Raw genomic sequence first — 23697 nt, forward strand, 5'->3', positions numbered from 1 at the left:
TTGTAAAATAGAGATAGTTATATAGTCATGCTTCACTTAAATCCAGGGATACATTCCGAGAAATGTGTCACTGGGCAATTTTGTCCTTGTGTGAACATCCTATAGTGATTTACACAATCCTAGATGATATAGCCTACCACTCACCTAGGCTATGTGGTAGAGTCCATTGCTCCTAGGCTACAAACCTATAGAGCAGGCTATTGTCCTGAATACCGTAGGCAACTGTAACACAGCAATAAGTATTTGTGTCTCTAAAAATATAAAAGGTACAGTAAAAATACGATATTATAATCTTATGGGACCACGGTTGTATATGCGGTCTGTCATTGCCCGACTCCCATGAAAGCCATGAGGTCCTCTTCCTGGATAAAATGCTCATGCACACATACCTACTGTAGATAATCTCTGGGAGTTTATGGTACCCTGAAGTCCTCCCCAGGGAAGGAAAGCTGACATTTACAGAACCCCTTCTGGGCACCAGTCATTGCAGAGAGCCTTTCAGATGCATTTTCTCATTGAACCCTCTCAGCCCCACAGGAAGCAGACCTTTGACAGTCTGCCCTAAGTCTCACACACAGGCAGTAAGAGAGGTGGCAGGCACTTGCAGCCTGGACCTCCAGTCTGTAAATCCTTGCTTGCCCCAGTCCTTACCTCAGAAGCTAGAAGACTGTAGATATCTGCCCTGTAGATGAGGGAGTGGCTATAACAGGGCAGCAGTGACCCTCTGGTTATCTCCACAGAACCCTGGGAAGGAATCTGGGAAGTAACCGTGGATGTTGGCCAGGACACTGGGGACTCTGAGCCTGAACCAGTTGTGGCCCAAGTGTAGAGTGGCTGGGGGATGGGCTGGCAGCAAGGCTGTTGGAGCAGAGGGGCCCGGATGCTGGGAGGAAGCAGATAGTGACCAGAATGGGATTTCCTGAGGTGCTTGCAAGGTCAGGGAGGAGGGCCAGAATCCAGGGCAGAATGAGGGGCCTTGTTGGAGGAGGGCATTGACTCTGTTTGCCAGGGCCCTTGTTGGTTCTGGGGTTCCTGGATTACCTTTGCTGGATTGAGAAAGGTCAGAAAACTGGAAGGGATGCACTATCACCCAAGATCAAGTGGTGTGAGGTCTGGGTCTGTCCCTGCTCCTAGGGTGTTGGGTCACTTTAGGTGGTCGCTTCCTCTCATTCAGCTGCAGGTCTCTATCTGTCCTATAATTAGGCCATCTCCAAGGGCTTCTCCCTAGTTGTGACATCTTCAATTCTAGGATCTTTGTCTCGGCCTCAGTCACTGATCTGGGACAGTCTTAACTTACTTGAGTCTACCAAGGAATTTATCTGTGACAGAGCAAGAGTTTACATCATTATCAATTCAACAGACATTTACCAAGGGCATCTGTTTTCCAGGCACTGGGCTGGGTGCTATGGCTCCAGCAAGGAGGCCAGCCCTGCTCCTGTCTATGGAAAGCTCCCAGCTAGGTGGGAACAACTGGCATATAAAACAAGCATCAAGACACTGCATATATACCTTGGGCTCTAATAGTCATCTTCATTGTGTGCCCAGGAGCACATCCCTAAACATCCCTGATCTGAGTACAGAGCTGGCCCACCCATCCATCAGGAGTGGGTACAGACAAACACCATGAGGAGAAAGTGAGCAGGGAGCTACGTGAATGCCATCTCTGCTGGAGACTCTCAGGCAGAGGCTAGAGTAAGAAGCAGCACTGAAATGACATACCTTGCAAGGCTATTGTTGCACTGGAATGAGAGGATTTCTTTTCCTGACCAGAGCCTGGCCACAGCAGACACTCCACAAAAGATAGCTATTATTATCTCCATTTCACAGACAACAGAGGCCCAGTAAGGTTTGTGGTTGCCTGTCTAAGCTCACAGAGGAGCTTAACAGCAGAACTCAGATTTTCACCTAGACTGGACCAGCTTCCAAGCCCACAAACATTTTTCCTCATACCACTTGGCTAGTTCTAAAATTGTATATATCTCATTCAAGTGAAAGATTCTCCAGCATCATTAATTTTCAAAAATAAGTGTGGGTCCTGAGGGCAATTTGCCAAGAGAAGCTTGTCTTTGCCAGCCCTTGCCTCTGAAAGCCCTTGGTCTATGCCTACCTTAAAGCTGGTGCCAGGCCTCCGGGTAACATGGATTTCCTCTTTGTACACATGAGCATGCGTGAGCACACACATACATGTACACATGCATACACACACCAACTTGCTTCCTACGTTTTTTCCTTGGCAGACAGTGAAATGCTCATTAGTTGCAGTGCTCTACCCACAGTAAAGGTAGCTGGTTTCCGACAGGTGTGCCAATTCCCATCCGGCTTCTTCCTTTCTGTCCTCAGTGGTACCTGAGGTCCACCAGGCTCCCCTCATTCCTTAGGGAGATCATTAACCATCCTAAGCCTAGACACATCACTTGTCAGGCGCCACAGATGACAATTGGGAGAAGCCTCTACGAGGCATAGTGGGGAGGGGTTAGGGGCCCAGTCCCCAACTGTCACCAACTCATGGCCTGACCTTGGGCAGGGCCATTCTCTATCCTGGGCCTTGAAATGTGTATGTGTACATTAAGGTACTAAGACTGGAGCAGTGACAGCAAAACTTTTCTGGCATTCTAGGGTAGTACCTTGGGGGAGCAAGGGTAAGGCCAAGGATGTGACTTTACTAAAGAAACAGATTGACCTTTAGACGATGAAAGCCACTGGGCTGGGTGACCTCCAATGGCCTCTCCATCTCTGACATCCCATGATTATATATGTGTGCGTGTATGTGTGTGTGTTTAAGAGCAAAAGATTGATTTATTTTGGAGTGTTTGTACATTGCATGTGTGCTTAGGATGTGTGAGTGTATTCATGCTGTGTCGCCTTCCCTGAACCTCCTGACTAGGAGTGCCAATCTCCTGCCCCCCACAGCCACCATCACATTACCCTATATTTTGTCTTCATGACACTTATTATCAAATTATTATTTATAACATTTATTGTAAAGTTGTAATGTACTTGTTGATTTCTTTATTTTCTCTCTTCCCCAACTAGAATGCCTTTCCTCAGAGAGCAGGGGCTGTGTTGGCCTTGCCCATCACTTTGTCCTTAGCAACCAGCAGAGTGGCCGGTTCATCGGAGATGTTGATGAGTAAATATTTGTGGGTTCAGTAGCTTTATGGGTCAGGTATGCCTCTCTGTGTTTGGGAGGTATGGGTGTACTAGGTGGTCAGGGTCCTACTCTGAACCTGGCAAACCTAGACTTGGCCTTTGTCTGAATCTTGAACCAGTCCCTAGTCCTGATTGCTGCCTGGTCCTTCAGCAGAAGGCTCCATTGGCTGGAGAGAGCAGCAGGCAGGGATAGCAATCAGGAAATTAGAGGAGGGAGGTAAAGGGGTTAAAGTTTTGCACCCTTACTCTCTTGCCTTTACTTAGCTGGGAGTCCTCCACTGGACTTTTCTTCTGTGCTCCACATTAGCCATTCTCAAAAGCTCCTCTCGATTTGAGGTTTCTTGTGGCTACAGCTTGTGTGGAGTGGGGATGAGGTTTGTAAGAAAGAAAAGAGCCCTCTAATATGCTGCTGTGTTGGTTCCTTGGCCTCACACTCAGCACATTTGGGCACCAACTCCCAGGACATTGTCCTAGGCGGGTGGCCTTCCTGGTTTCGGGACAGTTTTCACTGGACTGACTGACTAGTCAGCCTGAGGCAAGCACTCCTGAGCTGAAATCCTGTTAACAAATGCAATGTGGGCTTGTAACTTGAAACTTTTCTTCACTCAAACTACAGTGTCCCCCACAAATAACTAGCAAACTGCTAGACATGTCTAGACTGCTAGACATGCTAGGCTATAGGGAAAGAAGTCAAGACCGTCATCCTTTCCATGCATCCTTCTGTTGGCCCTAGAAAGGACAGGAGAACACTGTGCTTCCAGAGTTTACTGAAAGATGGGGTCACTGAGTAACATTTGGGCCCTTTGGGTCACAGACTGTGAGGCCAAGTTCATCATGTTTGGCCTTTCCCAGAATGTATTCATATAGGCTGCACAGTGTAGGAGAAGAGGCATTGGTTCACACTCAGGAGAGAGACCACGATGGGCTTGCAATTTCAAGTCCTGGCCCCAACACTGGCCAGCTCTGTGACCTTGGGCAATTTCCTTCATCTCCCCAAGCCTCCATTTCCTCATTTAATGAGTGAGGAAAATAAGACCTGTCTCTCAGGGCTGCTTTTGAGGATTGATTCCTATGTTTTAGATGTACTTATCCCAGCATAGTTCTGAGCGAGGCCAGACATGAAGTGTTGGATTAGTCTGATTATGGCAATATGTCCCACACTCAGAGATGGAACCAAGACAGCTGTGCCATCCATTGTTACTATCAGAGCTTAACGAGTGTCACAAGCACAGTGGGCTCTTCCTGTAGTGTATTCTGTCAACTCTGGTCAGAGAACAGAATTCCCCAATTTGGGGAGCTCATCCCTGAACTGGTAGGGTGATACAGCTTCCTTAAAATGGTCATGAGCTTTGTGTGTATAAATTCACATGTATATGTGTGCATTAAGCCATTCTAGGATCACCTGTCAATAGTACCATCTGAGGACTTTCGGCTTATTGATCGTTCACTAGCTACAACCTTTCATTCTGTGGATGTAACAGTGTATCATTACCTGGAGGTAGAAGGAGCAGGTAACAATTTTGTTGATAGTATAATTTTCATTGCTAAAAAAGCAGAGTGAGTGACTGAAGCTTTGATCATTACAAGGGCTCTACATAGGTGACATTCCAGCTAAGCAGCCATTGGGAGATAAATCTGAGGAGCTGCTCTGAGGGCAACAATGCTAAGGAGGGTGTCAGAGTCCTGGGGTTGAGTCCCAGTTATATCATTTGCTGCTCTTGTTACTGAAGATTCAAACACCACCCCCTGTCCTCACTACCAATCAGCTGCAGGGACCTTGGATAAGTCACTCAAACTCCCTGCAGCTCCTCTTCCCTCCTCATCTGGAAAACAATGAGGAATAGAATCATTTTTTGACCCGCCTGCCTCCCCAAACTGTCATGAAGACCACCTTGAAGGCTCTTTCTGGCCTGGAGGGTGCTCCACCAGAGCATCTTTTCACTGGTCACATTACACTAATGTGTTTGCTAAGCCATTTTGCTACTTTTTCTATTGGGTTGTTTGCCTTTTTTGTGTTGACCTGTAAGACCCTTTGTATATCCTGGGATATTAGTCTCCTAGTTTCTTTTACATGTTACAAAATCTTCTGCCAAACTGTGGGATGAACACCATTAATGAATGATTCATACCAGTATGAATACCATTAATATTTGTTTACAGTTCTTTTAAATTCTGAGATGAAATTTGCATATAATGAAATGCAGAAATCAAATGCAGAAATACAGAAAGTATTCAATGTGACAAGTTTGGAAAAATACAACTCCTGCATAACCAAGCCTTTACTGAGAATTAGAATCTTACCATTGTCCTGGAAAATCCTCTCGTGTTCCTTCCCAGTCTATCTCGGCTCCCACTTCCATAGACAACCAAAGTTCCATTTGTTTTCTGTTATAGACTAGTCTGACCTGTTCTATAATTTTATATAAATGAAGTCATACAGTATATGCTATTTTGTAAGTGTTTTTTCCATGCAAAATGTTTTTGAAATTCACCCATGTTGCTGCATATATCAGTAGTTTGTTTTTTATTTCAGAGATGTCTTCCATTGTATGAATTTACCACAGTTAGTTTGTCCATTCTCTTATTGATGGACACCTGGGCTGTTAACAGATTTTGGCTTTTGTGAATAAAGATGCTATGAGTTTGCTTTCATAAAACTTTTTGTGGACATTTGTTTTCATTTCTCCTTGGAAAATACCTAAAAATGGAATTGCCTGGTCATAGAGTTAGGTATATGTTTAAGTTTATAAGAAAATGCAAGCTACACCAGTTTTGGAAGTGGTTGCACCATATTATGTACCCACCAGTAATGTGTAAGGTTCCAGTTGCTTCATATCCTTGCCAATATTTGGTGTACTTATTCTTTTTAAATTTTAGCCATTCAGGTGGGTGTAATGATATCGCTCATTGTGGTTTTTTTTAAAAATTATTTTTCCATAAGTTATTGGAGGTACAGGTGGTGTTTTTTTTTTTTTTTTTTTGAGATGGAGTTTCACTCTTGTTGCCCAGGCTGGAGTACAATGGCACAATCTCAGCTCACTGCAACTTCCGCCTCCTGGATTCAAGTGATTCTCCTGCCTCAGCTTCCCAAGTAGCTGGGATTACAGGTGCCCACCACCACACCTGGCCAATTTTTTTTTTCTTTTTGTATTTTTAGTAGAGATAGGGTCTCACCATGTTGGCCAGGCTGGTCTTGAACTCCTGACCTCAGGTGATCCACCGACCTCAGCCTCCAAAGTTTTGGGATTACAGGCGTGAACCACCGCGCCCAGCCATGAGTAAGTTCTTTAGTGGAGATTTGTGAGAACCTGGTGTACCCATCACCCGAGCAGTATACACTGCACCATATTTGTTGTCTTTTATCCCTCACCCCCCTCCCACTCTTCCCCACAAGTCCACAAAGTCCATTGTATCATTCTTATGCTTTTCATCCTCATAGCTTAGCTCCCACATATCAGTGAGAACATAGAGTGTTTGGTTTTCCATTCCTGAGTTACTTCAGGTTTTGATTTGTATTCTTCTAATGACTAATGATAGTGGTGAGCATCTTTTCACATGCTTATTGGCCATTTGTATATCTTATTCCATAAAGTGTCCATTAAATATTTTGTCTCTTTTTATTGAGTTGTTTTTATTGTTGAGTTTTAGAAATTTTTTTGTAATATCCTAGATACCAGTCCTTTGTCAGATATATATTTTGCAAATACTTTCTCCCAGTCAGTGACTCATCTCTACATTTTCTTAATGATGTCTTTTCAAAAATAGACTTTATTGCTTAGAACAGTTTTAGATTTATAGAAAAATGAAAAGATAGTACAGAGAGTTCCCATATACCTCCCACCCAGTGTCCCCTATAATTAACATTTACATTGGTATGGTACATTTGTGACAATTAATAAACCCAGATCAACACATTATTATTAACTAAAATCCATACTTTATTCATATTTCCTTAGTCTTTACCCAGTATCTTTTTTTCTATTTCAAGATCCCATCCAGGATACTATATTAATATCATTTATTTGCCATATCTCCTTAGGATTCTCTTTGCTGTGACATTTTCTCCAGCTTTTCTCTTTTTTTGATGACATTGATAGTTTTAAGGAGTACAGGTCAGCTATTTTGTAGGATGCTCCTCTTGGGATTTATCAAATGTTTTTCTTGTGATTAGTCTGAATTTATGAGTTTATGGAAGGAATAGCATAGAGATAGAGTGCCATCTTCATTACATCGTATCAACATGACTTATCACTGTTGATATTGACCTTGATCACCTGGCTGAAGTAGTTTGTCAGGTTTCCCCACAATAACCTTACTCTTTTTCCCCTCTTCCATACTATACTCATAGAAAGGAAGTTACCACGAGCAGCCCACACTTAAGGAATAGGAAATTAGGAAATTATGCTCTCCCTGAAGTTTTGTTTTGTTTTGTTTTGTTTTTGAGACAGGGTCTCACTCTGCCTTCTAGGCTGGCATGCAGTGGCACGATCATAGCTCACCATAACCTCGAACTCATGGGCTCAAGCGATCTTCCCATTTTAGCCTCCCAAGAAGCTAGGACTATGGGTGTGCACCACCACACCCAGCTAATTTTTTAAATTTTTGGTAGAGACAGGATCTCACTACGTTGCCCAGACTGGTCTCAGACTCCTGGCCTCAAGCAATTCTCCCACCTCAGCCTCCCAAAGTGCTGGAATTATAAGCGTGAGCTACCACACCTGGCGTGACAAAGTCTTATTTATAAGTTTTTATTTTCTTTTATGGTTATTGTGTCCCTTCCGTTCCTAAGAAAGCTTTCTTACCCAAGTCATGAAAATATTCTCAGCCTATACCTATGTCAAACACAAAATTAAAGATGTTTCACAAAACTAAACATAAAAGTTAGAACCATGAAGCTTTTAGAAGAAAACATAAGAAGTAGGATTATGCTGGACTCATCAAACAAATTGGAAGAGTCACCTTGTCTATTTTCTGAAACTGTTTGGGTAAAATTGGTGTTATTTCTTCCTTAAATGTCTGATGGCAAACACCAGTGAATTCTTTAGCTCTGGAGTTTTCTTCCTAGGAAGGAATGTTTTTGATAATATATTCAATTTATTTAATTAGATACGAAATGCAGATTTTTCTGTTTCATCTTGTGTCCAATTCAGTAAGTTATTGTTAAGAAATGTGTTTATTTTATCCAAGTTGTCAAATTTGTTGCAATAAAGCTGTTTATAATATTTTATTATGTTTTTAATGTTGTAGGATCTTTAATGATCTCAGGCTTTTCTTGTTTTTGATGATCATCTTTTATTCCTGTTAGTGCTAATTTGCATTCTCTTTTTTCTTGATTAGTCGAGGAAGAGGAGCATCAATTTTTGCTGGCTTTGTTAATTTTCTCAGTTTTTTTTTTTCTGTTTCATTCACCTTTGCCCTTTTTATTATTTCTTAACTTCTACTTACTTTGGATTTGCTTTCCCATGATTTTCTAGTTTCTTAGAGTGGAATCCAAGGTCATTAATTTTAGGCCATTCTTCTTTTCTAATATAAACATTTATTTTTTATTTTTTATTATTATTATACTTTAAGTTCTAGGGTACATGTGCATAATGTGCAGGTTTGTTACATATGTATACTTGTGCCATGTTGGTGTGCTGCACCCATCAACTCGTCAGCACCCATCAACTTGTCATTTACATCAGGTATAACTCCCAATGCAATCCCTCCCCCCTACCCCCTCCCCCCTCCCCATGATAGGCCCCGGTGTGTGATGTTCCCCTTCCCGAGTCCAAGTGATCTCATTGTTCAGTTCCCACCTATGAGTGAGAACATGTGGTGTTTGGTTTTCTGTTCTTGTGATAGTTTGCTAAGAATGATGGTTTCCAGCTGCATCCATGTCCCTACAAAGGACACGAACTCATCCTTTTTGATGGCTGCATAGTATTCCATGGTGTATATGTGCCACATTTTCTTAATCCAGTCTGTCACTGATGGACATTTGGGTTGATTCCAAGTCTTTGCTATTGTGAATAGTGCCACAATAAACATACGTGTGCATGTGTCTTTATAGCAGCATGATTTATAATCCTTTGGGTATATCCCCAGTAATGGGATGGCTGGGTCATATGGTACATCTAGTTCTAGATCCTTGAGGAATCGCCATACTGTTTTCCATAATGGTTGAACTAGTTTACAATCCCACCAACAGTGTAAAAGTGTTCCTATTTCTCCACATCCTCTCCAGCACCTGTTGTTTCCTGACTTTTTAATGATCGCCATTCTAACTGGTGTGAGATGGTATCTCATTGTGGTTTTGATTTCCATTTCTCTGATGGCCAGTGATGATGAGCATTTTTTTCATGTGTCTGTTGGCTGTATGAATGTCTTCTTTTGAGAAATGTCTGTTCATATCCTTTGCCCACTTTTTGATGGGGTTGTTTGTTTTTTTCTTGTCAATTTGTTTGAGTTCTTTGTAGATTCTGGATATTAGCCCTTTGTCAGATGAGTAGATTGCAAAAATTTTCTCCCATTCTGTAGGTTGCCTGTTCACTCTGATGGTAGTTTCTTTTGCTGTGCAGAAGCTCTTTAGTTTAATGAGATCCCATTTGTCAATTTTGGCTTTTGCTGCCGTTGCTTTTGGTGTTTTAGACATGAAGTCTGCCCATGCCTATGTCCTGAATGGTACTACCTAGGTTTTCCTCTAGGGTTTTTATGGTATTAGGTCTAACATTTAAGTCTCTAATCCATCTTGAATTAATTTTCGTATAAGGAGTAAGGAAAGGATCCAGTTTCAGCTTTCTACTTATGGCTAGCCAATTTTCCCAGCACCATTTATTAAATAGGAAATCCTTTCCCCATTTCTTGTTTCTCTCAGGTTTGTCAAAGATCAGATGGCTGTAGATGTGTGGTATTATTTCTGAGGACTCTGTTCTGTTCCATTGGTCTATATCTCTGTTTTGGTACCAGTACCATGCTGTTTTGGTTACTGTAGCCTTGTAGTATAGTTTGAAGTCAGGTAGTGTGATGCCTCCAGCTTTGTTCTTTTGACTTAGGATTGTCTTGGAGATGCGGGCTCTTTTTTGGTTCCATATGAACTTTAAAGCAGTTTTTTCCAATTCTGTGAAGAAACTCATTGGTAGCTTGATGGGGATGGCATTGAATCTATAAATAACCTTGGGCAGTATGGCCATTTTCACGATATTGATTCTTCCTATCCATGAGCATGGTGTGTTCTTCCATTTGTTTGTGTCCTCTTTTATTTCACTGAGGAGTGGTTTGTAGTTCTCCTTGAAGAGGTCCTTTACATCCCTTGTAAGTTGGATTCCTAGGTATTTTATTCTCTTTGAAGCAATTGTGAATGGAAGTTCATTCATGATTTGGCTCTCTGTTTGTCTGTTACTGGTGTATAAGAATGCTTGTGATTTTTGCACATTAATTTTGTATCCTGAGACTTTGCTGAAGTTGCTTATCAGCTTAAGGAGATTTTGGGCTGAGACAATGGGGTTTTCTCAATATACAATCATGTCATCTGCAAACAGGGACAATTTGACTTCTTCTTTTCCTAACTGAATACCCTTGATTTCTTTCTCTTGCCTGATTGCCCTAGCCAGAACTTCCAACACTATGTTGAATAGGAGTGGTGAGAGAGGGCATCCCTGTCTTGTGCCAGTTTTCAAAGGGAATTTTTCCAGTTTTTTCCCATTCAGTATGATATTGGCTGTGGGTTTGTCATAAATAGCTCTTATTATTTTGAGGTACGTTCCATCAATACCGAATTTATTGAGCGTTTTTAGCATGAAGGGCTGTTGAATTTTGTCAAAAGCTTTTTCTGCATCTATTGAGATAATCATGTGGTTTTTGTCTTTGGTTCTGTTTATATGCTGGATTATGTTTATTGATTTGTGAATGTTGAACCAGCCTTGCATCCCAGGGATGAAGCCCACTTGATCATGGTGGATAAGCTTTTTGATGTGCTGCCGAATCCGGTTTGCCAGTATTTTATTGAGGATTTTTACATCGATGTTCATCAGGGATATTGGTCTAAAATTCTCTTTTTTTGTTGTGTCTCTGCCAGGCTTTGGTATCAGGATGATGTTGGCCTCATAAAATGAGTTAGGGAGGATTCCCTCTTTTTCTATTGATTGGAATAGTTTCAGAAGGAATACCAGCTCCTCCTTGTACCTCTGGTAGAATTCAGCTGTGAATCCATCTGGTCCTGGACTTTTTTTGGTTGGTAGGCTATTAATTATGGCCTCAATTTCAGAGCCTGCTATTGGTCTATTCAGGGATTCAACTTCTTCCTGGTTTAGTCTTGGAACAGTGTAAGTGTCCAGGAAATTATCCATTTCTTCTAGATTTTCTAGTTTATTTGCATAGAGGTGTTTATAGTATTCTCTGATGGTAGTTTGTATTTCTGTGGGGTCGGTGGTGATATCCCTTTTATCATTTTTAATTGCGTCTATTTTATTCTTCTCTCTTTTCTTCTTTATTAGTCTTGCTAGCGGTCTGTCAATTTTGTTGATCTTTTCAAAAAACCAACTCCTGGATTCATTGATTTTTTGGAGGGTTTTTTGTGTCTCTATCTCCTTCAGTTCTGCTCTGATCTTAGTTATTTCTTGCCTTCTGCTAGCTTTTGAATGCGTTTGCTCTTGCTTCTCTAGTTCTTTTAATTGTGATGTTAGAGTGTCAATTTTAGATCTTTCCAGCTTTCTCTTGTGGGCATTTAGTGCTATAAATTTCCCTCTACACACTGCTTTAAATGTGTCCCAGAGATTCTGGTATGTTGTATCTTTGTTCTCATTGGTTTCAAAGAACATCTTTATTTCTGCCTTCATTTTGTTATGTACCCAGTAGTCATTCAGGAGCAGGTTGTTCAGTTTCCATGTAGTTGAGCGGTTTTGATTGAGTTTCTTAGTCCTGAGTTCTAGTTTGATTGCACTGTGGTCTGAGAGACAGTTTGTTATAATTTCTGTTCTTGTACATTTGCTGAGGAGTGCTTTACTTCCAATTATGTGGTCAATTTTGTAATAAGTGTGATGTGGTGCTGAGAAGAATGTATATTCTGTTGATTTGGGGTGGAGAGTTCTATAGATGTCTATTAGGTCTGCTTGCTGCAGAGATGAGTTCAATTCCTGGATATCCTTGTTAACTTTCTGTCTCATTGATCTGTCTAATGTTGACAGTGGAGTGTTGAAGTCTTCCATTATTATTGTATAGGAGTCTAAGTCCCTTTGTAAGTCTCTAAGGACTTGCTTTATGAATCTGGGTGCTCCTGTATTGGGTGCATATATATTTAGGATAGTTAGCTCTTCCTGTTGAATTGATCCCTTTACCATTATGTAATGGCCTTCTTTGTCTCTTTTGATCTTTGATGGTTTAAAGTCTGTTTTATCAGAGACTAGTATTGCAACCCCTGCTTTTTTTTGTTCTCCATTTGCTTGGTAGATCTTCCTCCATCCCTTTATTTTGAGCCTATGTATGTCTCTGCATGTGAGATGGGTCTCCTGAATACAGCAGACTGATGGATCTTGACTCTTTATCCAGTTTGCCAGTTTGTGTCTTTTAATTGGAGCATTTCGTCCATTTACATTTAAGGTTAATATTGTTATGTGTGAACTTGATCCTGCCATTATGATATTAACTGGTTATTTTGCTCGTTAGTTGATGCAGTTTCTTCCTAGCCTTGATGGTCTTTACATTTTGGCATGTTTTTGCAATGGCTGGTACCGGTTGTTCCTTTCCATGTTTAGTGCTTCCTTCAGGGTCTCTTGTAAGGCAGGCCTAGTGGTGACAAAATCTCTAAGCGTTTGCTTATCTGTAAAGGATTTTATTTCTCCTTCACTTATGAAACTTAATTTGGCTGGATATGAAATTCTGGGTTTAAAATTTTTTTCTTTAAGAATGTTGAATATTGGCCCCCACTCTCTTCTGGCTTGTAGAGTTTCTGCCGAGAGATCTGCTGTTAGTCTGATGGGCTTCCCTTTGTGGGTAACCCGACCTTTCTCTCTGGCTGCCCTTAAGATTTTTTCCTTCATTTCAACTTTGGTGAATCTAGCAATTATGTGTCTTGGAGTTGCTCTTCTCGAGAAGTATCTTTGTGGCGTTCTCTGTATTTCCTGGATTTGAATGTTGGCCTGCCCTACTAGGTTGGGGAAGTTCTCCTGGATGATATCCAGAAGAGTGTTTTCCAACTTGGTTCCATTTTCCCCCTCACTTTCAGGCACCCCAATCAGACGTAGATTTGGTCTTTTTACATAATCCCATACTTCTTGCAGGCTTTGTTCATTTCTTTTTCTTCTTTTTTCTTTTGGTTTCTCTTCTCGCTTCATTTTGTTCATTTGATCCTCAATCGCTGATACTCTTTCTTCCAGTTGATCGAGTCGGTTACTGAAGCTTGTGCATTTGTCACGTATTTCTCATGTCATGGTTTTCATCTCTTTCATTTCGTTTATGACCTTCTCTGCATTAATTACTCTAGCCATCAATTCTTCTACTTTTTTTTCAAGATTTTTAGTTTCTTTGCGCTGGGTACGTAATTCCTCCTTTAGCTCTGAGAAGTTTGATGGACTGAAGCCTTCTTCTCTCATCTCGTCAAAGTCATTCTCCATCAAGCTTTGATCCGTTGCTGGCGATGAGCTGCGCTCCTTTGCCGGGGGAGATGCGCTCTTATTTTTTGAATTTCCAGCTTTTCTGCCCTGCTTTTTCCCCATCTTTGTGGTTTTATCTGCCTCTGGTCTTTGATGATGATGGTGACATACTGATGGGGTTTTGGTGTAGGTGTCCTTCCTGTTTGATAGTTTTCCTTCTAACAGTCAGGACCCTCAGCTGTAGGTCTGTTGGAGATTGCTTGAGGTCCACTCCAGACCCTGTTTGCCTGGGTGTCAACAGCAGAGGCTGCAGAAGATAGAATATTTCTGAACAGCGAGTGTACCTGTCTGATTCTTTCTTTGGAGGCTTCCTCTCAGGGGTGTACTCCACCCTGTGAGGTGTGGGGTGTCAGACTGCCCCTAGTGGGGGATGTCTCCCAGTTAGGCTACTCAGGGGTCAGGGACCCACTTGAGCAGGCAGTCTGTCCCTTCTCAGATCTCAACCTCCATGTTGGGAGATCCACTGCACTCTTCAAAGCTGTCAGACAGAGTCGTTTGCATCTGCAGAGGTTTCTGCTGCTTTTGTTGTTTACTGTGTCCTGTCCCCAGAGGTGGAGTCTACAGAGACAGGCAGGTTTCCTTGAGCTGCTGTGAGCTCCACCCAGTTCGAGCTTCCCAGCGGCTTTGTTTACCTACTTAAGCCTCAGCAGTGGCGGGCGCCCCTCCCCCAGCCTCGCTGCTGCCTTGCTGCGAGATCGCAGACTGCTGTGCTAGCAATGAGGGAGGCTCCGTGGGCATGGGACCCTCCCGGCCAGGTGTGGGATATAATCTCCTGGTGTGCCCGTTTGCTTAAAGCGCAGTATTGGGGTGGGAGTTACCCGATTTTCCAGGTGTTGTGTGTCTCAGTTCCCCTGGCTAGGAAAAGGGATTCCCTTTCCCCTTGTGCTTCCCAGGTGAGGCGATGCCTCGCCCTGCTTCAGCTCTCGCTGGTCGGGCTGCAGCAGCTGACCAGCACCGATTGTCTGGCACTCCCTAGTGAGATGAACCCAGTACCTCAGTTGAAAATGCAGAAATCACCGGTCTTCTGTGTCGCTCGCGCTGGGAGTTGGAGACTGGAGCTGTTCCTATTCGGCCATCTTGCTCCGCCCCAAGTGTGCAGTATTTTCTAATATAAACATTTAAAGTTACAACTTTTTTCTCTAAGTGCTGCATCACTTGCTTCCCACAAATTTTAATATGTTGTGTTTTTATCATCATTTAATTCAAAATATTTTCTAATTCTCTTTATGCTTTCTTCTTTGACCCATATGTTATTTAAAAGTATATTGTTTAATTTTCAAAGTTTCCATTTTTCTGGCTATCTTGTTATTGACTTCTTGTTAATTCCATTGTGGTCTGAGAACATATTCTACATTTTATTTCTGTCAAATTTACTTACACATGGTTTATGGCCTAGCGTAAACCTATCTTGGTGAAGGCACTATGTATACTTGGAAAAAAAAGTGTATTCTCTCGTTGGATATAGTGTTCTGTAAATATTAGTTAAGTCAAGTTGGTCGGTAATGTTATTTAGATCCTCTAAGTCTTTACTAATTTTTGTCTAGCTCCTTTATCTGTAGCTGAGAACAAGTTGTTAAAATCTCCAGCTATGTTTTCTCCTTTTAATTCTCCCAATTTTACTTTATTTTGAAGTTATGTTATTATACCACATATACATTTATGAATGCTGTCTCTTCCTGATGAAGTAATTCTGTATTCATTCTGAAATGCTTCTCTTTACCTTTAGTAACATTCTTACTGAAGTCTACTTTACCTGATTTAATATCAGATAGCCACAGAAGCCTTCTTGTACTACTGTTTACATACTATGTGCCCTTCTCCATCCATTTGTTTTTAGCCAATCTCTATTTTTATATTAAAATACATATCTCCTAGAAAGCACATGATAGTGTCTTGCTCTTTTTCTCCATTCTGACATTCTGCCTTTTAATTCAAATGTGGTCCATGTTTATTAACATGTAACATAATTATTGATATATCAGATTTAAATCTTTATTCACTAGTTGTTTTCTGTTTTCCCCCTCTGTTTTTCCCATATTCCTCTTTTTCTGCCTTCTCTTGGATTATTTGAATGTACTGTAGATTTTTATTATATTTATTTGATTTTAGCTGTACCTCTTTGCATCATTTTTAGTGTTGTTCTAGGGATTACAATGTATATTAATAACTTGCCACAATTTACTTAGAGATAATATTGTACCCCTTCATGTCAATTGTGGAAACCTTGCAACTATATTCCTCCCAATTTTATGCTTTATGTATTATGTTTATGTATTACAACTTACTGACATTTTACATTCCACCATATGATGCTACAATTTTCACTTTGAACAGTAATATGTATTTTACATAGATTAAGAAGAAAAGTAGTGTTTTTTATCTACCCATTTCCAATGCTCTTCATTTCTTCCTGTAGATCCAAACTTCCATCTGGTATCACTTCCCTTCAGCCTGAAGAACTTTGTTCAACATTTTTTGTAATGCACATCTGATGGCTATTAATTCTCTGGGTTATCTTTTATGTAAAATGCCTTCATTTAACCTTTATTCTTGGTTTTTGCTAGATATATAATTCTTGACAGTTTTCTTTCAGTGCTTTAAAGATGTTGGTCCATGGTCTTTGGACCCTCATTGTATGTCATATGTCATAAGCAGTTATTTGAATTGTGGTTCCTCTGAATCTTACTTTCCTCTAGCTTCTTTAAGACATTATCTTTGTTTTTTAGTAGTTTGTCTGTGATGTGTCTAGCTGTGATTTACTTTGTATTCCTTTTACTTGGGACTCGCTGAATTTCTTTAAATCTGTGAGTTTATGTCTTTCATCAAATTGGGAGAATTTACTTCTGTCATTTTTTTCAAATACAATTTTTCTAGTTTATTTTCTCTCTTTTCCTTCTGTGACTCTAACTACATATGTTTTAGATGTTTTTATAATGTTCTATAGGTTCCTGAGCCTCTGTTATTTTCTCTTCATTTTTTCTTCTTTGTTCTTCAGAATGGATAATTTCTATTGATCTTCATGTTTTCTGACTCTTCTGTCATTTCTATTTTGTTGTCAAGCCTATCCAGTGAATTTTTAATTCAGATATTATATGTTTCAGCTCTAGAATTTCCACTTGGTTCTTTATTATAATTTTTACATTTCTTTTCTGATATTTTCTGACTTTTCATTCATTATAAGCATATTTTCCTTTATGCCCTTCAGCATATCTATAATAGCTGCTTTAAAAATCCTTGTCTGCTAATTCCAACATTTGAATCATTTTAGGGCTACTTTTAGTTGATTGCCTTTTCTCTTGAGTTTTCCTCATGCTTTTCTGGTTCTTCGTATGTGTGGGGACCCTGGTTTTGCTCTTTTCGTTTGAAGAGTGTTGATTTTTGTTTTGTTATATTGATTTTGCTTATGTTTCGTTTTGTTTTGTTTGTGTTAGCCGGCAACTAGACTGGCTGGACTCAAATTGCAAGTTATTTCTCTTCTGCAATGGGTAACAGCTTAAATAACAATTCAGTTTTTTTAGTCTTAGGTCTTCTCCTTACTGTCTGTCACACACATGCATGGTTTGGGGTCAGCAGAGAGTTGGATGTAGTTTATACGTAGGATTCGAAGCTCTTTCTTTCTGGCTTTCTCATTTTGGAGGACTTCCTCCTTACTTCTCAGTAGTTGTGTTTGTTATGAACTCTGTACTCTAGTTCTTCAATACAGAAAGACTACAGCTTTTCCATCACAGTTTAAGTTGCTCTGCATGGTACAGACTGGGTCCTGTCCTCAAGCTAAACACCAGAAAAGTAATGGGAAACTGACCCAGTGCCATTTTCTTCTTCTAAGTGTTGACCCCCCTCCACTATCTGCCTGCTTTTGATCTCTCCACACTGCCTTCAAGTAGTGTATTTATATTTTGTTTTGTTTTTCTCCAGAGTTCATAGTTTTAATCTGTAGTAGGATAGGGTCGATAGGAGCTTACTTGTCTATTGCTGGAAGTAGAATCTGTAGCTTGTTTTTTTCCCCTTCTTAATCATATTATATTATTAATAAAAATTTTTAATTTAAATGTAGTCAAGTCTATTTTTCATTTGTGATTCTTTTCTTAAAATCTTATGCAGGGAAGTGTTTCCTACCCCCAAATTATTCATACATTCTCTTATATAATCTTTCTTATAATTTGCCTTATACATTTAGTTTTCTTTAATCCTCTTGGAATTGATTTTTTTACTTGTTTTAAAATAAGTTTTAAAAAGTATTTTAGAATAGGTTTAGATTTATGGAAAAGTTGTAAAGATAGTACAAGGAGTTATAATAAACCCTGTACCCAGTTTTACCTATTATTATCATCTTACATAAGTATGGCATATTTCTCACAATCAATAAACTAGTATTAATACATTGTTATTAACTAAAATCCATACTTAAATATTTCCTTTGTCACACATCAAGTCTCAATGTATGTGTACATCTGTCTCTGGACTTTACATTCTGTTTCCTTGGTCTATTTGTCTGTCTCTGAGACAATACTACACTGTCATAATTACTATAGCTTTATAATAAATCTTGATACATAGTAGAGCAAGTTTCCCCCCTTTTTCTTCCTTCAAGGATACTTTAACTATTCTTGACTTTTTACATATATATTTTAGAAGCAGCTTGTTAAGTTGCACACATACACACACAACTCTCAGGATATGGCATTGAATTAATAAATCAGTGTGGAAACTACTGACATCTTTATAATAGTGACTCTTCCTATTCGTGAACATTGTAAATCTTTCCATTTGAATAGATCTCTTCATTAGATTTATTCCTAAGTATTTAATTTTTATGTCAATGTACATACTATCTTTCCCCAGTAATGTTTTAATTGATAACTGGCTGGATCAATGAATGAAAACTGTATACTAGGCCCTGTGAAGAATATTGAAGGCAAAGGAGAGGAATGAATTATTTTTGAGTGCCAAAAACCTGCCAGGTATTATTACTGATGCTTTGCTTTTTTCTCATCTAATAATTTCAACAACTGTGTCAGCATCCTATTATATTCTGCCATATACAGATAAGAAAACTGAGTCTCTTAGAGGGTTAAGGAACTTGTCTAAGGTAATGAAGCCAGGAAGTGGTAGAGCTGGTGTTGATATCTAGGTTTGCCTGATTGTAGTGTGCATGGTCTGTCCACTCTAACATCCTGTCTCCAGATAATTCCATCATACCCCCTACTATGGACCTGAACTATTTTTGTGTGGGAAAAGGGCAGGATATAAAATGTGTATCCAGGCAATAAGGTTGAGGACTACAGCTGCAGTAATACAGACATTCTGAGGAAACAGTCACTTTGAGCTGAAGGGCTCTGCTTCCTGCAAGAGGAAACATTGTCACTAAATTTTTCAGACTAGAGAGAATTTGGACATGCAGTAGTGGAAGGTCACAGGTGCCTGTGATATTAAAAAAGACCATCTCCAGGGCAATGAATGCTGAGAATATCTGACTTGAGCCCCAGCATTCAGAAGCCACAAGAGGAAGTGAAGTGACAAACTTACACCTTTGTATATGAACTAATGAGGCAGGGTTGTGGACTCCCTTCTCATAGCTTTCCTGAGAGTCCATGGTACCTCAGGCTTTAGACCTACCTCTTTTCCTCTTGGATACTGAAAAAATGAAATGGAATGGGAGGTTGGCTCCCGAAAATTACAGTAACTTTGCTTATGGTGACTTTTTTGGGCACTGCAGGCAGCATCCAGCAAGAGAAAGCCAGGAGGAACTGACAGAGCCCTCATCACTGCTTCCCTGACAGGAGGTAAGGGAAGCAAAAAAGAGCCTCTGAGGGACAGCTCACCTCTGCTCAGACCCACCACAGTTACAGCATCTGTCCAGCTTTCTATAGCACTTGAAGGTAATCAGATCCTACAGTTTGGTGTTCAAGGCCACAACACCTGGTCCCAGTCCATCTTGCCAGTCTCCTCTGTTTCCTCTTTCTCCATCACTCATGTAGTCTATGCATGGGCCACACTCAATCATTCTGCATTTCCCGTAGTTCCCTACTTGTGGGATATTGCTCATACTATTTATTTGGCCTGAGACCCTTCCCCACCTTCACCCTCATTCATGTGTTCAGCAAATTTGTATTGAGTACTACATGCCAGGTACTCTTCAGGTTCCATGGGGACTTCTGAGAATTTAGGACTCCTTTCTCTCAGGAGCAAGTACACTGCCTACTGAGGGGATAAGACATGTACACATAACTAGACTCCAAGGTGAAAGGGACAAACATACACATCCATCTGAGGAAAACTGCATCTTCCTACAAGTTTTCTCAGTACCTCTTTAGAATCAGGTGTGCTAGGTTTGCTCAAAATGGCAGCGCTGGAGGAAGAATTCACATTGTCTTTGGTAGTCCTGAGTGCGGGACCTGAAGGACTCCTAGGCATGAAGCAGAGTGACAAAATAGACCAGTTTCTAGTGACAGAAAGTGGCAGAATCGTGATCCTCTATAAGGTTTCTGAATAGAAACCCTTGGGGAGCTGGTCAGTGAAACAGGGTCAAATTATAACATGTCCAGTTGTTTGCAACCTTCAAACTGGAGAGTATATTGTTGTACACGATAATAAAGTTTTAAGAGTATGGAATAATGAAGATGTAAACAGGGATAAAGTATTTAAAGCTACATTGTCAGCTGAAGTATATAGGATACTTTCAGTGCAAGGGTCAGAACCCTTGGTGCTCTTCAAGGAAGGTGTTGTTTATGGTTTAGAGGCCTTGCTTGCAGACCCCCAGCAGAAAATTGAAACTGTTATCTCTCATGAAGTGATTAAATGGACAAAGTTTTTCATAGTATTCAGACTTCCTGTTTTAATGTTTATTACTGAAAAACATGGAAATTACATTGCTTAGGTGCAAATGTTTAACTCACATATCTTAACCAAATATACACTCTTACTTGGACAAGACAAAAACTCTTTTATAGAGAGTTTTACTGCATCAGTAGATCAAAAATTCATCTCTTTGATGTCATTAAGCTCTGATGGTTGTATATATGAAACCTTGATACCAATACGTCCAACTGACCCAGAAAAAAATCAGAGCTTAGTTAGATCACTGTTGCTCAAGGCTGTTGTGTCTGGTAATGCTCCAAATGGAGTTGCACTCACTGCCCTGGATCAGGATCACGTCACAGTCCTAGGAAGTCCACTAGCAGCTTCTAAGGAATGCCTCTCTGTATGGAACATAAAATTTCAAACACTACAGACTTCAAAAGAGTTACCACAAGGGACCAGTGGTCAACTCTGGTATTATGGGGAAAATTTGTTTATGCTACATGGAAAATCTCTAGCTGTGATTCCATACAACTGTGAAGTGTCATCATTAGCAGGTGCTCTTGGAAAACTCAAGCATAGTCAAGATCCAGGAACTTATGTTGTGCCCCATTTTTGTAAACTGGGAAACACCTCAAGAATGTGGACTTGGGTCCCAGAACTCAGAGCAGTTAAGAAGAATTTTAAGGAGATGAAAAATTGAAGTGAGTTTATAGCCAGAGGTATCACCATCCAAACAACTTTTGTCAACCATAATGAAAGATTCAGAAAAGCACATTGAAGTAGAAGTATGGAAATTTTTGGCTCTGAAGCAGACACCTGACTTTCATACTGTCATTGGGGACACAGTAACAGGACTTCTGGAAAGGTGTAAAGCAGAACGATCATTTTATCCCTGGAACTGTCTGATGCAGCTTATCCAAACGCATGTGCTTTCTTACAGTTTGTGCCCTGACTTAATGGAGATTGCCTTAAAAAAGAAAGATGTACAGGTGTTACAACTCTGTCTACAGCAGTTCCCTGACATTCCTGAATCGGTCACCTGTGCTTGCTTAAAAATTTTCTTGAGCATTGGTGATGACAGTCTTCAAGAAACAGATGTCAGTATGGAGTCAGTTTTTGACTATAGTAATTCTGTACATGATGAGAAAATGGAAGAGCAAACTGAAATTCTTCAAAATGGCTTCAATCCTGAAGAAGATAAATGCAATAACTGTGATCAAGAGTTAAATAAAAAGCCCCAGGACAAAACAAAGGAGACCACTTCATGCCCTGTGATACCAAAAGGAGCAGCTCTATTTAATGCAATTCTTCATTCAGCATATAGCGAAACATTTCTTCTGCCTCATTTGAAAAACATCCCAGCACAGCATACCACGCTGTTTCTCAAGTATTTGTATTTCCTTTATCTGAAGTGTAGCAAAAATGCTACTATGACTCTTCCTGGAATATACCCACCTACCTAGAACCAGATTATGGATTGGATATGTCTACTTCTGGATGCAAATTTTACTGTTATAGTAATGATGCCAGAAGCAAAGAGGCTACTGATAAATCTTTACAAGCTTGTAAAATCTCAGATATCTGTTTATTCCGAGCTCAACAAGATTGAAGTAAGTTTTCAGGAGCTACAGAAATTAAATCAAGAAAAGAATAATAGAGGATTATATTCAATTAAAGTGCTGGAGCTCTTCTGATATTACCAATTCTCCTTCATAGACATTTTATAAAGCTCTTTTATGTGAACTCTTGCTTCATCCAGGGAAGAATGGTGTTTTGTTTGCAACCATCTCGGTGTCAAGAGAAACATGTCAGTGAGTACCTGGACCATCACTTATTGATGCTCCGGGGTAGGACTGCAGGTTTCACATGAACCTATTCTAGGTTGTGGACATTGGTGTGCAGAGGTTCTGCAATTTTTAAAAAATATGTAACTGGGTTGATTTTAAGTAAAATTATTTGTGTATTGATAAAAGTCTAATTTCTTATATATTTTGAATTGTTTTTCTTTTAATAAAAAACGACCATTGAAGCAGTGAAAAAAAAAAAATCCTGTGTGCTAACAGAAGACATTTAATTATGCCATCACATATGAATTTTCTGTCCTCCAAATTGACCCAACACCTCGTACATCTCTTAGGGCAGCATTCCTTTCCTGGAGGAGGTGCTTTGAGGGGAACTCTGGAGGAAGAATAAGGTTTAGATAGTGAGTTCCTTGGAGGTCAGAACTGAGTTCTCCGAGTTTCTGAGCCTTGGTCTATTGCTTCTACTTCCTCTACAGGTTCTCCCTGGACTATTTCTCTCATTCTTGTGCTTTAACTTTCATCAATATGCAGTTATCTCCCTGATCTTGGTCTCTTACCAAAACCTTCCCCGCATAAAGCCAAATGCTACTTGGATATCTACACTGGTCATTCCACAGCCACTGAAATGGAAGTCTTCAACCTACTTAACTCCATCCAAACAGCTTCTCCACTGCATGGCACTGGCATCTACCCAGTCACCCAGACCAGATTTCTCAGCATCACCCTTAACTCCTTCCACTCCCCCACCTAATCTGCCATCAGGTCCTGCCGGTTTACCTCCTAATTATTTCTGGAATGTATCTTTACCTCATCTACCCTCCTGCTACTGCACAAATTTAGGTCTTTATTATCTCTCACCTGGATTACTCTTCATTGTCTCCTCACTGTCATCCCTCTAGAGTCTCCTCCACACATCAGCTGAAGCGATTTACCTAAAATGCTAATTCAATTGCATTATCCCCACTGCTGAAACCTTCTAATGGCTTCCCAATCTGAAAAACAGATTAGAGACATCCCTTCTGAAAGTGCTATAGCTGAATTATTGTTACCCTGCCTCAGACCTCTTGGGTGAGCTCAGGCAAATCCCTTTCCTTCTCTGGGCTTCAATCTCCTTATCTAAAAAATAAGGGGATTGGAAGAGTTCTGTATTTCCCAAAATGCATTGTCTGGACTGCTGGCCATATGAAATGCTTTTTCCACAGGGGTGTAATAAGAAATGGATAAATTGAATGGAAAGTGCACCTATTTTAGATGTGGACAGTAGATTCCTAGCCATGGTAAGACAGCAGATTGTTCCCAGAAAGAGTACAACTCTT

General features: G+C 40.2%; 1 pseudogene across 1 annotated transcript; it reads left to right on the plus strand.

The window, feature by feature from the left end:
• Nucleotides 1–18030: 18030 nt before the first annotated feature.
• On the plus strand, nucleotides 18031–22374 carry LOC126945394 (nucleolar protein 11-like; annotated as a pseudogene). Its single transcript, XR_007722436.1, has one exon. The product of XR_007722436.1 is annotated as a nucleolar protein 11-like (transcript).
• Nucleotides 22375–23697: the final 1323 nt, after the last annotated feature.

Source organism: Macaca thibetana, chromosome X (assembly GCF_024542745.1).
Source record: "Macaca thibetana thibetana isolate TM-01 chromosome X, ASM2454274v1, whole genome shotgun sequence".
In the NCBI taxonomy this organism is placed as follows: Eukaryota; Metazoa; Chordata; class Mammalia; order Primates; family Cercopithecidae; genus Macaca; species Macaca thibetana.